Source organism: Aplysia californica, unplaced genomic scaffold, assembly GCF_000002075.1.
Source record: "Aplysia californica isolate F4 #8 unplaced genomic scaffold, AplCal3.0 scaffold00971, whole genome shotgun sequence".
In the NCBI taxonomy this organism is placed as follows: Eukaryota; Metazoa; Mollusca; class Gastropoda; order Aplysiida; family Aplysiidae; genus Aplysia; species Aplysia californica.
In genome coordinates this window covers 75,031-86,664 of record NW_004798241.1, presented here as the reverse complement: position 1 = coordinate 86,664, position 11,634 = coordinate 75,031, and the positions used below count along the sequence as shown (strand labels likewise).

The window sequence follows — 11,634 nt, the reverse complement described above, 5'->3', positions numbered from 1 at the left end:
TGTATAATGATGCCCTTTTATATACTTTATTAGCGCGTGCACACACACACACACATACACACGTTATATTATATTCAGTAATGCAGAGTATCAAAATAAGCATGACAAACAACAAAAAATTCAAAAACGTGTTGCACTGTTCAAAAACAAATCCATGTCCACATTGGCTAGCTTCAAAGGTCCCCTTCTGGCCGAGATGAGCTCACCCGCTTTCGAAAAGAGCCTCTCGTTGGGGACTGACGTGGCTGGAATCGCAAGAACATCTTTAGCAATGCGATTGATCCTTGGTGACGAAATCACGTTCTCTCTCCACCAAGTCAGAAGGTTGGAGTCCCGTGGCATCATGTCACTGTCCAGGTAGAGGCGGATTTCCATCTCTACTCCTGCTACTCTGGGCACACCAGTCTGTTTGCCTTTGACCGCTTGGTCAAACTGTGTCCAGAGCTTCGACACTTTCTTAGCAGGTAGTGGAGCTGTTGCTTCTTCCTCGCTTGCTGTTGTTTGTCCTGGTGGCTGTGGCAGCGCAATGGGCATGGCGGTGTCCTTTAGTTTGTCCACAGCAGAGGTGGATGATGATGTTATAGGGAAACCATCTTGCTTGAAACTGGGGTCCAAAAGCTTAGCAAGCCTCAGATGCGTCTTCTCGTCGATGTTTTAAAAACGCTGGTTCAGCTGAGAGTTTAGGCAGTTGCTGAGGGGTGATTTGTCTTGGGCTGTCAATCTGCACAAAAGGAACACCATTGGAAGATGATCTTTGCAACAGAGGTGTGTTGTTCTGTCGATATCTCTACTGTTGCCTGGAGAAATGGTTCCAAGATCTCCATTGCCTTCTGTAACACTGGCAACTCGATGGGGCTCAGACACATGTCTTGCTTGCCATTCAGACACAGGGTTGTGGTCACCTGCTCAGGCAGCTCCAAGTATGACTTGAGCATCTCGAAGGTGCTGTTCCAGCGAGTTTCCACGTCCTGTTTAAGCTTTCTCTGTGTCGTGTTTTTAGCTTTGTGGGCCTCTTTGAGAGAATTACTGGCGTTGACGCTGTGGTGGAAAAATGAAATCAAGTCTTTCACCTTGTTTTTAGCTGTGAACACACGTCTTTCTGATGGATTCCTGGACAATGAAGTTGAGAGTGTGGGCAAAGCATGGCTGATGTCAATATTTCACTAACTCAACAGCGAGCTTTATGTTGGCTGCGTTGTCCGTGAAAATGGTAGTCACTTTGTCCTTTATTCCCCAAACTGTAAAAATTTCTAAGACCTTAGCAGCGATGTTTTCGGAAGTGTGAGTTGTCTCCAGCAACACCGTGTTGAGAACTCTAGACGTTAGCTTGCAGTCAGGGGAGACAAAATGCAAGGTCACTGTCATGTAGGACGAAGTTTTTCATGACATCCAGCAGTCTGTGGTGACAGTGAGACGCTTTACTTCGTCCATCAGTCTCCTCAGCTGATCTCTTTCCACTCGATATTTTGTAGGTAGCAGTTGAGTTGACAAGGTTTTCCTTGAGACAATGTCGTAGCGAGGATCCAGCTTGTTCACCAGTTGCCGAAACGCTGTATTTTCTACCACTGAAAGAGGTTGTAGGTCGACTGTAACCAGATCCAGCACAGATGTCTTGTTCCTTCTTTCTGTCACTCCCTGGTTTATGCTTTGTGACTCTCTATGGTGTCGAACAGAGTTGTTTGTGTAGACCTACTTGGACCAGCTGTGGGCGCAGAGCTGTGAGTAGTCAAAGAAGAGGCAGCAGTGGGAACACTTGTAGTCGATGAGCTTTCACTCACTTCCTCAAATTGAGCAAGGTGGAGAGGATGTTTTTTCCTCAAATGCCTGAGCAGATTTGTAGTTGATCTTCCCGAGTAGGCCACCTCACATTTGTATACATCACACACAGCAATCTTGGAACCGCCAACACCGCCACTCTTTTGTGTTATCAATTTCCATACTAAACTTAAACTTGGCTTGGCAAACATTTCCTAAATAACAAGTTCTTAAGTTACAAAGAGTAAATTACAACAACAAACAACAGAAATGGACAATGTAGAGCAATCAGCCAATTAAACTTTATGCAACAATGCAACAAAATGAATTATATGCAGATTTCCTGAGAGAGAGAGATATATATATAGAGACCTCAATAGAGAAACAACGGATCGTAAAACGTAAAAAAATAATGTGAAAGGCAAAGAAAAAAAATAGTCTGAGGAGTCAAGTAAGTCAAGAGATGAGGAAAGTCGAGAATACAACAAGCGCAAGAGTGTAGAGCAGATCAGGAAAAGCTAGGCCAGGGCAAAATCAACTTTACTAGTCGACTTTAAGCCCAAGGTCAACACTATGACCCTCATCTCCCAGTCGCTCGTGACTCTCGACTCTCGGTTACCTAGCCTAGCCTTGATCAAGACCAGCCTCCCCTGCCCTTCAATGGGGAGTCGTCAACGCTAGTGGTGGGTGCGGCGAAGTTAGAGCAAGCCAAGAAAAAAAAGTTTTGATCAAGATCTAGGCCCTCGGCCTATTAATAGTATCAACAGATGAACAGGGTTGGGTTGATTTAAATCAGGTCAATGTAAATCAGTTGATTTTTTTTATTTAAATCATCTTGATTTTTAAAATAAAAATCAAGGATTTAAATCGCTTTTTAAAATATTTTTTTAATTCAGTTTTTACACATTGAAACATTCAGAATTCCTCTCCTTGGTTTTATAAAACAGATATAAGGTTTAGTAGACTATATAATCATGCTTAAAAGTCTGCTTTCCCCCGTCACTAAAATAATACAGTATATTCAATTCACTTTTTTTATAATTGAAATCAGAGTTAGGTTGATTTAAATCAGTTGATTTTTTAAGATGTAAATCAACTTGATTTTTTGACCAAAAATCAGTGATTTAAATCACTTTAATAAAATGTATTTAGGTTTTACACATATTTAAACATTCAGAATTTCTTTCCTTAGTTTTATAAAACAGGCTTAGTAGACTAATATAATCATGCTTAAAAGTCTGTTTTCCCCCCTGTCACTAAAATAATACAGTATTCAATTTACTTTTTCTTTCATAAGTGAAATTAGCATTTTTTATTTTTTTTTAGACAAACACAAGCGCGCGCACACACACACACACACACACCCACACACAGACTGCAGCCATGAATAATTAACAGATATTGCAGATTAAGGCTTTCTTTTGCAGTTGCTTAAATTAATCATTAGTTATTAAATAAATAAAGACAATGCATTTTGCACTAAAAGAACATGCTTTTAGCCACTAAAAATTCCAAACTGTGTCGACATTTTTTAAGAAATATAAAAAATCTGATTTAAATTTTAAAAATCTGTTAAAAATTTTTTACACGATTATTACAAAATCCCCAACCCTGCAGATGAAGTGAGAGGCTGGCTGGCCTGCTTGCCATGAAGTGCCGGCATGTCAGTCCCAGTCACCGTCACTAGATCAATTACTGTGAAACTAATGATTGTCTTGGCTGTCTTCATTTATTTTGTTGGCTTTGTTCAAATTCCAAAAACCCAACAACAACAACAAAAGCAACCAAATAGGCCTACGGTTATGATGAAAAGACCAAGGATTGTTCTTAGCAATTTTTTTCACTATTTTTTTAGGGAAGTAACAAGTAAAGCGCCAATGCCACTCGATTCCAAAACCCCACGTTTGTTATCCGAAGACCGGAGTCGAAGAGCTAAAAATAGAACTAGTCAGCCTAAAACCTATGACCCTGTCTTGGCTATGACAGCATAGGAAGTCGTAGCTTCACTCTAAAGTCAAGGTCAAAGTCAGAGTCACAGTCGAGTTAGAGTTTGACGAAAACGTTTAGTCGACTTTCCGACTTTCTCATTGGCCGACTTTGCCCTAGCTTAGGGAAAGCTCAGGGAGGTGGAATTTGTGTTAACCATCATTTATATACGATGAAGTTATTAGCTAATCAAAGAGAATACCGATTTGCTTTATTTGAATAGAGGGAGAACAGCTGTTAGACATAACAATTTAAAGAACATATATGTTGTTTTCGTTGTTGACGGGTGTTATGTCTGCGTTATAATATTACAGTAATTATTTAAACTTCATTTTAATATGCATCATGTTTTAATTTACTTTGCAGCTCATTTCAAAGTCAGATACCCCAGTTAACTCCATCAGCTCCCCCCCCCCCCCCCCCCCGTAATGTTATAAACAATAACGGACTAACCATGCATCAACTCACCCCAAAGTCAAGGACCTCAAATATTATAATAAACTCTGTCTATCCAAAGCCAATCACAGCTCAGCTGTGAGCATCCCTAATTAAGTATGTGCCACTCGTCTAACCCTACATTCAGTTAGTCTTCTCGGCCTAGATTTGTTGTTGTTATAATCGATCCAGTGGCCTAGATTTAAAACTAGTGCTACCGACAGCGGGTGAGTCGCCCCAAAAGCGTGCTGCCCACTCTCATGTAGTAAATTACATCATGAATGTGTTACCCCCATTCACATGCCACTCAGCCTGTGTCCATTCATAAATAGTGTAATAATTACCTCATCGCTCGTCAAACGCGCCGTTACTGCGGGCCCACACTACATAATACCCTGCCGACCGACCCACCCATCCCTACCCCCCTCCTCTGTCCTTCCAACCATGCAAGCTCTCAATGGCTGAACGACAGACTAGCCTACCTAACACTATAACCTTTCACCCTAGATCTAGAGACTCCCATCTATTCATGATAGCATCAAACCATCAATGACCTATGAACTGAGTTGAAGCTGGGCTGTTATATATATTGAAACTCTGAATCAATTCACTGAGTTGCGGGCAGGCCTGCTCGCACCCACCGCAATAAATATATAGTATCAACTCCTGAATCGATTCACCCACCACAATAAATATATATATATGGTATCAACTCTGAATCAATTCACTGAGTTGCGAGCAGCTAGCGAGTTGCTCTGGGATGAATCACCAGAGTTGCCGCTCGCTACTCGCTGACAGTGACAGGCTTTTGACTTGCAAATCTTCTGCTGCTCATAGAATAAGAAAGGCTGGCTATATTTTCTCTTGGCATCATAAACTGCCGTAGGCTCATTCATCATCATTGCCCTTCACCCTGGATCAGGATATATAGGCCACGAACAAACATTTTCCACCTTTCCCTATCCTGAGCTAGTCGCTTGATGTCACTCCACCTCTTCCCATTTTTCTGTACATCCATTTCCGTGACTCTTCTCCAGGTTCCGCGTGGTCTTCCCCTTGATCTTTTACCCTGTGGGTTCCAATCTAACACTTTGCTTGCTATGCAGCTGCTTGTCTTCCTGAAAGTGTGTCCAATCCATCGCCAACGTCTTCTTCTCACCTCATCTCTGACTGGGCTGTCTCGTTCTTCATAATACTTCCTCGTTAATGATCCTGTCTGTCCATTTGATCCTCAGTAGCTTCCTCAGACACTTGTTTAAGAAAACCTGGATCCTCTTTATGCACATCCGAGATGCGTTCTACGTCTCACACCCATACAACAAAACTGACTTCACATTTGAGTTGAAAATTCTAAACTCTGTTCGTAGTGAGATATCCCTGGTCCTCCAAATCCTGTTCAAAGAAATAAATGCAGTCTGTGCCTTTCCAATGCGGGACTTTATTTCAGAGCCTGTTCCTCCCTCTCTGTCAATTATACTCCCAAGATAGTAGAAGGATTCAACGTCTTCTAGTGCATTTCCTCCTTGTACTGTGACCTGCTCCTTTCGTAGTGCATCTATCCATACGACTTTTGACTTTCCGGGTAGGATCCTCAATCCAACAGACTCTGATAGGCTGTTTAAAATTGTTGTCTTTGCTTGCATGTTCCTGAGTGTGTGTCAGAAGCGCCAAGTCATTTGCAAAGTCCAGATCGTCCAACTGTGTCCATGGGGTCCACTGTACGTCGTTTCTGTGACCTCTAGTGCTTTCCTTCATTAGCCAGTCGATTGCCAAGATAAAGAGGAAAGATGATAGTAAACACGCCTGTCTCACACCGGTCTTGATGTCAAAGCTGTCAGTGAGCTGGCCATCATGTATAAGCAGGCTCATAGTACATTTTAACAATTGAGACTTAAGATTCGGGTTCATAGTAGAAAATCTTTGCTGAATCACTGAAATGCACTGAGTTGCTCACAGTGAGTTGGGAGTTGATTCCCGGAAGTGGGAGTTGCGAGCAGTGAACGGAATCGATACCGGGATCCAGCTTTAGTCACCTCTCTCTAGATAGATTTTAGAATTGTAGAAGGCCTAGCCTAGATCTAGATTCTAGGCCATCTTAGCCTGATCCTTAACTTGAAATTTAATCTTTGCCTTCCTTGCCTAAGATTATATACTATATTCTAGATCTAGGATACCAACTTGAGGTAACAGGAATCAAATTATATCATCAATATGAATGAAAATTTATAAATTTAGAATCTACCACTATCATCCTGTCCACATTTATTCTTCAATTGTTTACAGCGGAACTCGGATTCAACGAGCTCCGATTCAACGAGAACTTGGATTCAATGAGATGAGATAGATTCCCCGTTTTTTTTCTTCTTTAAAATCAATAAAAATAATCCGGATTCAACGAGCACTTAAATCAGCGAGCTCTGATTCAACGAGGTCGCTTCCTGGGTGAACAGCCCCCGCAGACCTGGCTTCGCTCATTTTTCTCCTAGAACGAACTTTATGATACTTTATCTATTCCCGGAAACCATCCATTGCACCTGCATTGTGAACCATTATTCACTTAGCCGATCGCATGCGACCAATCAGCGGCCTTTTTTATGCGTTGTTGGCATGCGCACGTGTCTACTAAACTACTTCGGTGTGTGTCGGGGTCAGATGTGCGGCCTGCACACGTGTGGTTGTGTGTGCGAGTCAGGGATAGGAGGGGGGGAGGGCCACTAGTGGTCCGGGCGTTGAACATCACAGATACAAACGTCTCACAGTCTTTTTTTTCCCTCGGCAGCTGATCATTATTACAAGGAAGAGGCTAGCCGTACTTAATGACGGCTAGCCTGCTGGGCTAGCTGTACTTATTCTTTTAATTTATGATGGCTACAATGACCATAAAAAAGGCCTACTGAATTGTAAATAAATTTTTAGTTTGCAGTACCTAAAGTATTTGTATTTGAGACGAAACCAGGTGCCTTAATGACAGTGCATATGTATTTTAAACCTCGTGTTTTCTAATGTTAATAGGGCCTAAGACTAAGATAAGTACGGCTACACAGGCAGGCTAGCCGTGTAAAGGCTAAACTGCTAGACGGCTAGGCTATACGGCTAGACTGTCAGGCTAGCCATACTTGATGGCTGAATTGTAAATGAAATTTTTAGTTTGCAAACCTGAAGTATTTGTATTTCAGACAAAACCAAGAGGTGCCTTACTGACTTGCATTATTTAAGGAAGTGGCTATCCTCACCTGGGGTGAGAATAAAAATATGATCTTCCTCTCACCCCAGCGTAGGCTATTCTCACCCGGTGTGAAACAAGACCTGTTTTTCCTCATTTCGGTATACTGTCCATCGGTGTGGATGATCAAATTGATAAAAGCCAAGAAAAAATTACATCATAGCACAAAAGTAAGCTAATTTGTTCGTCTTCAAAGATGCTATGGCTATTTCACTTTTCGAATCGAGCCGAACTACGCGGATCGCCATTTTGTTTTGCCCGGAAGTTTTCGGAAGATCTACTCCTCCCCCCTCTCTCTCTCCGTCTCTTTCTGAATACTGTCTATCAGTGTGGACGATCAAAGTGACCAAAACAAAGTTTAAAAATGACGTTAAAACACAAAAGTAAATTAATTTGGTCGTCTACAAAGATGCTACGGCTACTTAACTTTCCGAATCGAGCCGAACTATGTGGGTCGCCATTTTTTTTTGCCTGGAAGTTCTCGCGCTAGATCTAGTAGTACTACTTACTCCTCTCTCTTTCTCTCTTTCCACTGCCCACAGACCTGACCATCAATGATTTATTTATATATAGAGGCACCAGCCATCAATGTCCATGTGCTGTTTTAGCCTCTTTTTCCTGTATTCGGATTTATAATATCTTTTTGCCAATTTATTGGTTCCGCTTCTATGTACATCATATCTATGGTTCTCAACCTGGAAATCGCCTATAATTCGCTGTAATTGCCTCCCCCCTCCCTTCTCATCACCCCCCCCCCCCTTTTTATAGTGTCATCATTTATGTTACCGTCTATTTTTATCGATAACACGTTTATGGATTAAGGGCAGTATTAATGATAATTAAGAAAAAAACAACCATCAATTAAATAAATAAATAAATACATAAATAAATACATAAATAATAAATAAATAAATAAATAATGGTAATGATTTTATCATAATACAAATATTGATAATGAGAAGAAGAAAAAGACGAAGAAGAAGAAGTAGAAAGAAGAAAAAGAAGAAGAAGAAGAAGTCTGCCCACAGTCTGCCATTGTACAGTGGAACTCGGATTCAACGAGGTCGCCGGGGCTGACCTAAAATCTCGTTGAATGCAAGTTTTCGTTATAGCAAACTCGAGGTTTTGGGTAGATAATTACAGGCACTGAGCAAGTAATGTATAAAGAGAAGTCACAAGTAGTGCCTGAAATGCCTGCATGATATTATGAGCTGGGTAAAGAGAGACAGATTCGTTCAAATGCACACTGTACATTTGTGTCATCTTGATTGTTTACCAAAAAGCTGTGTTTTGCTGTTTAGAGCCTAGCATACGGCAACTTTAGATTCCATGGACAAGCGCACAATTCATTCATTTTGTAGATCTACGTCAAGACTAGATCTAGCTGATCATTTTGGAATAGTGATCAGTTGCCGAGAGGGAAAAAAGACTGTGACGCGTTGCCGTTAGTTAGTTATAATCTGCGACATTCAACGCCCGGATCGCTAGTGCCCCCCACCCCCATCCCACTCCCCCCCCACCCCTCGACACGCACAGTCACACGTGTGCAAGCCGCCCATCCGATCCTGACACACGCCAGAGTAGACACCACGTGCATGTGCCAAAAACGCATGTGTTGGTATGAAAAAGGCCGCTGATTGGTCGAATGCAATCGGCTAAGCGAATAATTGAATAAAATGGTTCACGATGCAGGTGCAATGGATGGTATTCAGGAATAGAGATAAAGTTCGTTCTGGGAGAAAAATGAGCGAAGCCACGTCCTGGGGAGCTGTTCACCCTGGAAGCGACCTCGTTGAATCCGAGCTCACTGATTTAAATCTTGAAGTGCTCGTTGAATCCGAGTTATTTTTATTGATTTTAAAGAAGAAAAAAACGGGGAATCTATCTCACCTCGTTGAATCCGAGTTCTCGTTGAACCCGAGCTCGTTAAATCCGAGTTCCAATAGGTCTAGATCTAATCTAGTCTAGGTACTTTCTGTTTCGAAAGTGGCTATTCTCACCCGCCCGGAAGTTCTCGCAAGATCTACTCCTCCCCTCTTCTCTCTCTCTCTGTCTCTTTCTGAATTACTGTCTATCAGTGTGGACGATCAAATTGACCAAAACAAAGTTAAAAAATGATGTTAAAGGCCACCTCTATTCTCACCCGGAGTGAGAATAGCGCAGGCGAGTCTTGTGGCTATTCTCACCCGGTGCGCGTTCACCAAATTTTGCGTTCACCCTAAACCACAGAATTCTACACTGTGATAACAGCAAAATTGTAGAATTCTGGGCGCTTTTTCGGTAGTTCCCACCCCGCATTTGTTATTCGCCGGTTTTGGCCCCAAGAGTAGGGGGGTTTCAGGGGGGGCTTGCCCCCCTGACCTAATAAAAACAAGGTGGGTGGTTTCAGGGGGGCATGCCCCCCTGAATTTTACCACAATTTAATGTTTTGCAGTTGTTAGGTTTGACATCTTAGCTTGCCGCGAATCAAACGTATATAGATGTAGGTCAGGCTCTATCAAATAAGGGGGGTGGGAACTACCGAAAAAGCGCCGAATTCTGTGCCGTGAACAAACGTTCCATTACAACTATAGCCTACTAAAAGCGTACAATTTTGTCTGTGGGCAGTGGAGAGATAGAGAGAGAAAGAGAGAGAGGAGTAGTGCGAGAATTTCCGGGCAAAACAAAATGGCGACCCGCGTAGTTCGGCTCGATTCGAAAAGTTAAATAGCCGTAGCATCTTTGTAGACAACCAAATTAATTTACTTTTGTGTTTTAACATCATTTTTTAACTTTGGTTTGGTCAATTTGATCGTCCACACCGATAGACAGTATTCAGAAAGAGACAGAGAGAGAGAGAAGAGGGGAGGAGTTGATCTTGCGAGAACTTCCGGGCGGGTGAGAATAGCCACTTTCGATGTTAAAACACAAAATCAATTTAAGTAAATTAATTAAAGTTAAAGCTTCCTTCTAGAATCTAGATCTAGATCTAGATCTAGAATCTAGAATCTAGATCTATTTCAATATAGAATTGCTAGATCTAGATTAGGTAAATTATACTAGAATATTATAGGCCTAGAACTTCATTTTAATCTGCTTAATCTATACTATTATTGAGGCTAGATCTACTTACATATTTTAAGACTGCAAGCATCTAATCTCCTGATTCTCCCGCCCACCATTATTTCAACTTTAACTTCAACTCAACTTGTAGAGACAAAATAAGTGACACATGATCGATCATTAGCTTATTATCCCAATAAACAAATGAATAATAACAATGCTTTACTTTGTTTCTCTTTCAAAAACCCAAAACAACGTTTAAATTTATCAACAAAACGTTGCTATGAAATTAACAGTCGTAAAGCATTGGTATCATAAACTCACGTTTTGGCTTGACAATGACAAGAATCTTCGCAACAGCCTTCAAAAATATAATATTGTGGAATCAATTCATCAAGTTCTTAGAGGTTACTCTCTTCCGACAACAAAAGTACTGGAGTATCTCCGGTCACACATAGGTGTGTAGAGGCAATTATACGTGGGCTTTCGGATAGCTTTTCCTGTGGCAGATAGACACACACACCACACAGACACACACACACACACACACACACACACACACACACACACACACACACACACACACACACACGTGTGCGGGTGCGCGGGTACGGGCACAGAGAAACATACAGACATACACGAAATAAGATAAACTAACTCTTTTATTATATTTCAAACGATATTAGATTATAGAAATTATTTCCTCTGCAATTAGTTAATTGTTAATTAATCGTTGCCCCTATGTCAACTCTTAGACATAGCCCCCACCCCCCAAATCAGGGCACTGCTACTGACTGAAGTTGTCTTTAAGCCATTCCCAAAGGGGTTCTTATTAAATATATTATGCACAGTAGAAATTGTAAATGGGCTGATCTATCAATGTCATGCTCATACTGTGCCTGGACAAGTTAGAGGGAACTGTTGCCTTTTCTTTCCTCATCCTTACGATCGTCATTTTCCTCTACTTCTTTTGTACGTTTGTCACTAACTTGTGAACTGCTATTATTTCCGAGGTGCCTTGATAGTCGAGGCAAGTTGAAACAGACTTTGTGCTGTTCAGGCTAGAGAGGTGAGCAGAGTAAGCCTGATTCCACGTTTGGACTTCTCTGTTGACATCCACCCCTTGGCAAGCGCCGTAAAAACTTACAAAAACTAAAGACATGGAAACAAACTGTTAATCCAATGTACATCCG

At 41.5% G+C, this 11,634-nt stretch overlaps 1 protein-coding gene across 2 annotated transcripts in view; it reads right to left on the bottom strand.

Moving 5' to 3' along the window:
• The window catches only part of LOC101856225, a 34,305-nt gene extending 23,491 nt beyond the window's left edge, over positions 1 to 10,814 (bottom strand). The window contains exon 1 of one of the 2 annotated variants that reach the window (XM_005110947.3): positions 10,766 to 10,814. The gene's annotated coding sequence lies outside the window, so the exon portion shown is untranslated. Of the gene's footprint in view, positions 1 to 10,511; positions 10,570 to 10,765 lie in introns of those variants that run through there. The other variant, XM_005110948.2, reaches the window with a different exon arrangement.
• Positions 10,815 to 11,634: the final 820 nt, after the last annotated feature.